Source organism: Perca fluviatilis, chromosome 23, assembly GCF_010015445.1.
Source record: "Perca fluviatilis chromosome 23, GENO_Pfluv_1.0, whole genome shotgun sequence".
NCBI lineage: Eukaryota > Metazoa > Chordata > Actinopteri > Perciformes > Percidae > Perca > Perca fluviatilis.
This window is the reverse complement of record NC_053134.1, coordinates 28,468,096-28,472,086: the sequence shown is the minus strand read 5'-3', so window position 1 is coordinate 28,472,086 and position 3,991 is coordinate 28,468,096. Positions and strand designations below refer to the sequence as shown.

Below are 3,991 nucleotides of genomic sequence, written 5' to 3'. Positions count from 1 at the left end.
CTTTTGATTGGCAAATAATGGAAGCGAGCTTTGGGTTTGATTGGTAAGAAATGAAGATGAGAAAGTGGACGATTAAGGTATGAGTGGCGCATCCAGGATTCAGTAAGATAGGGCTGTGGACGAAACAATCCCCTGGACTCCAAAAGGAAGTGCAAGTATGTGAAGACCATCAAGCTTTGCAATTACCACCATCTTCTGGATAGGAGGAGGGTAGACCCTGAGTGGCACATTGCCTGGGAACACCCATTGTTATGGCACACACTTCTTTAAATTCAGCCAAATCACCAAAAAAGCCAAAATGCACCACTCATCATGGCCATAAGCAGACTGTGGACCTCCAGCAAACCTGCATGATGGATGACAATAGTGAGCACTCCTGACATATCCCTCAATCAAGCTGTCTTAACAGGGACTTGAGCTGTGGTATTCTTTTTCACTGAAAACGTAGAAAACCTAATTTCACAACTCCACACCAATAAACATTCCTGCTGGTGTGTACTTTAAAACAGCTCTCCCTCTTGATCCGCTTCTATACTCTTGTTGTCCTTGTGCAGAAGCACAATCCGTAGATTGAGCAAAAGCCCTTGTGCCAGCAAAAATCCGCCGAATGACTTTCCATCCAAGCAGGGAGATCAGCACAGAGATTTGGGTGCTGGCAAGATTGAGGTAGGTTGACCACTGTTCATTTAGACATACCACCCACATTGTTATGATACAAACCTGGTTGAAAATGGGCAACATTTCTCTTTGAAAGACTTGTACATGTAACAGAAATGCTACAACGAAGTCGGAAAGTGTTAAGGCTTGCCCAAATACACAACTCATCATTGCCACAAGCAAACTGTGCACCTCCCGTAAACCTGCATGACGATAAGAAGCACCACAAACACATCGTACAATAAACCTTTAGCCAGAATAGGGACTTGAACCCTGAACCCCCAGATTAAAAGTTTGATGCTTTACCGACTGAGCTATCCAGGCTTCAATAGGCGAAACAATCGCCTGGACTCCAAATGGAAGTGTAAGTAGGTGAAGACCATCAAGCTTTTGCCATTAGCACTGTCTTCTGGATAGAAGGAGAACAGTCCCTGATTATGGAACAAACTGGTTGAAAAGCCCAAATGCACAACTCATTAGTGCCACAAGCAGACTGTGCAAACCTGCATGATGGAAGTGAGAACTACAGACATATCCCACAGTGATCCTGTCACCTGAACAGGGACTTGAACATTGTACCATCAGATTACAAGTCTGATGCTCTACCAACTGAGCTATCCAGGTTTCAGCAGTAGAGCAGGTTGAAATCACAAAAATGTGCCTAAATAAAAATCCTCAGGCATTTTTGAGTAAAAGTTGGCAAATAAGACTATTCTAGGGGTATTGTTTATGCTGAATCCATTTTTGCTGTTTGCCAAGCTGTATCTCTTATGTGAAACTTAGTAGAGTGTAAAATTCAAGATAACCGCCTGCCTCATATGCCAAAATGAGCAAATTTCTCAGCACTGGCTCAAAGATAAACTGTTAGGCTGCCCCTCTGTCCACTCCTTCTATTCGAAAAGAATGAGCAAGGACCGATTGATTGCAGACAGACGTGCCGACGTGTAAGGTGAGCGTATTGTGTCACTTCCGGTGTTCCCGTGTTACAAACTCCGGCAAAAACTTACTGAACTCTGCTTCACTGTTTAAATTAGCGGCTATTTGCCTGGATTGCATTTGAATTACAATTGTTTTACTCAAGCACTTATACTTAGCCTCACTTACAGTGACTGACTCGCTGAATTTACAATTGTTAAAACACTGTTAGCTACTTTAGCTTAGCCATTAGCAATGGCTAATTCCTCTCCCTCTCCTGCTCTTTCTTGCTCTGTGTGTCAAATGTTTAGCTATTCCTCTGCCTCCTTTAGTGATAACGATACATGTAATAAATGTAGTATATTCGCTGTTTTGGAGGCAAGGCTATGAAGTTGAGTCCCGGCTCACGCACCATGGAATCAGAATCGAATGCTTCCGTAGCTAGCCAGCACCATGTAGTTAATGCGGGCCAACATACTGTAGCTTCTGTAGCTTCTGCTAGCTGTCCCCCGGCAGACCCCGAGCAGCCGGGCGAGTGGTTGACTGTCCGGGGGGTAGCGTTAGATCTAGACCAGGGAAGTGCACATGATGACGGCCGCTCCTAAACCGAGGGCGTCTTCGCCTCTCTAACAGTTTCTCCCTACTCCGCGATACACCCGCTGAGAAGCCAGTTCTGGTTATTGGGAGCCTCTATACTGCGATATGTGAAGCCAGCCCCCGGCCCGGCTACAGTAGGCGCCTAACGGTCATATGTGTCCCCGGGGCTGGAGCGGGCGATATAGAAACCCATCTAAAGCTGCTGGCAAAAAGAACCGTAAATACAGTAAGATCATACTTCACGTAGGTGGTAATGGTCGTAAATCGGAGATCACTAAAATGAATGTTGAGTCACTTTGTGCATACGCGCAAAGACAATGTCGGACTCAGTAGTTTTCTCTGGACCCCTGCCAAACCTGACCAATGATGAAATGTACAGCCGTACGTCATCCTTCCACCGCTGGTTGTCGGGGTGGTGCCCAGCTAATGATGTGGGCTATGTGAATAACTGGAGGGCGTTCTGGGGAAAGCCTGGTCTGATTGAGAGAGACGGCATTCATCCCACCTTGGGACGGTGCCGCTCTCATATCAAAACATCTGAACGAATTTATCAGACATAAACCATGACAACCCAAGTTTGATATTAGTAATCAGAGGTGCATTGCTCACGCGCCCTCTGTGCTTCCGTTGGAACAGTTCGCCCACTCATAGTCTAATAAGCACGGTGTCTGTCCCCGGCTCAGATCGGTTAAATCAAAGGTAAACAAAAGATGCGCTATACTTAACAACCTAATTGGAATTAAAACGACTGCAATAGAACAAAATAGGAAAATTAGATGTGGACTATTAAATATTAGATCTCTGTCTTCTAAAGCAGTATTGGTAAAACGCGAGTTGATATCAGATAATAAAATTTGATTTATTTTGTCTTACTGAAACCTGGCTGGGCCATGAAGACTATGTTAGTCTAAATGGAGCCACTCCTCCCAGCCATATTAATACTCAAATTCCTAGAGGCTCAGGCCGAGGAGGGGAGTTGCAGCCATCTTTGATGCAAGCCTGTTAATTACTCCTAAACCTAAATTACATTATAACTCATTTGAAAGTCTTGTTCTTAATCTTTAACATCCAAAATGGAAAACATTACAGCCAATTATATTCGTTGTTATTTACAGGGCTCCAGGTCCCGTATTCTGAATTTTTATCTGAATTCTCAGAGTTTTTATCATGTTTAGTCCTTAAATCAGACCAAGTACTTCTTGTAGGTGATTTTAATATCCATGTGGACGTTGACAATGACAGCCTTAGTACTGCTTTCAACTCATTACTGGATTCAATCGGTTTCAGTCAGAAGTGTGCACAAGGCGACGCACTGTTTTAACCACACCCTCGACCTTGTGCTGGCGTATGGTATTGAAATTGAGGATTTAATAATATTTTCGCGAAATTCGGTATTATCAGATCATTCTTTAATCACTTTCGAATTCTTACTACCTGATTATATTAAATTAGATAAAAGCTCCTACACCAGATGCTTATCTGACAGTGCTATAGCTAAATTTAAAGAAGATATTCCAACAGCATTCGACTCTATGTCATGCCTACCATAACAGAGGACCTGTATGTTAACCTCAGTCCCTCTCAAATTGATGCATTTGTAGACGGTGTTACGACATGCCTACGGACGACCTTAGACTCCGTCGCTCCCTGAAAAGAAAAGAGATGAGAGCAAAGGGAAACTAGCACCTTGGTATAACTCCCAATACGCGGAATTAAAACAAATCTCGCGAAACCTCGAATGTAAGTGGCGTTCCACCAAGGTGGAAGAATTCTGGATTTGGATGCAAGAAAGTCTCAAAACCTATAGGAAGGCCCTAAAGAA

The 3,991-nt window shown here is 43.6% G+C and overlaps 2 non-coding genes across 2 annotated transcripts; both read right to left on the bottom strand.

The window, feature by feature from the left end:
* Nucleotides 1-908: 908 nt before the first annotated feature.
* On the bottom strand, nt 909-981 carry trnak-uuu. The gene has a single exon. It is a non-coding gene; the product is annotated as a tRNA-Lys (tRNA).
* A 227-nt stretch (nt 982-1,208) lies between these two features.
* On the bottom strand, nt 1,209-1,281 carry trnat-ugu. Its single transcript has one exon. It is a non-coding gene; the product is annotated as a tRNA-Thr (tRNA).
* Nucleotides 1,282-3,991: the final 2,710 nt, after the last annotated feature.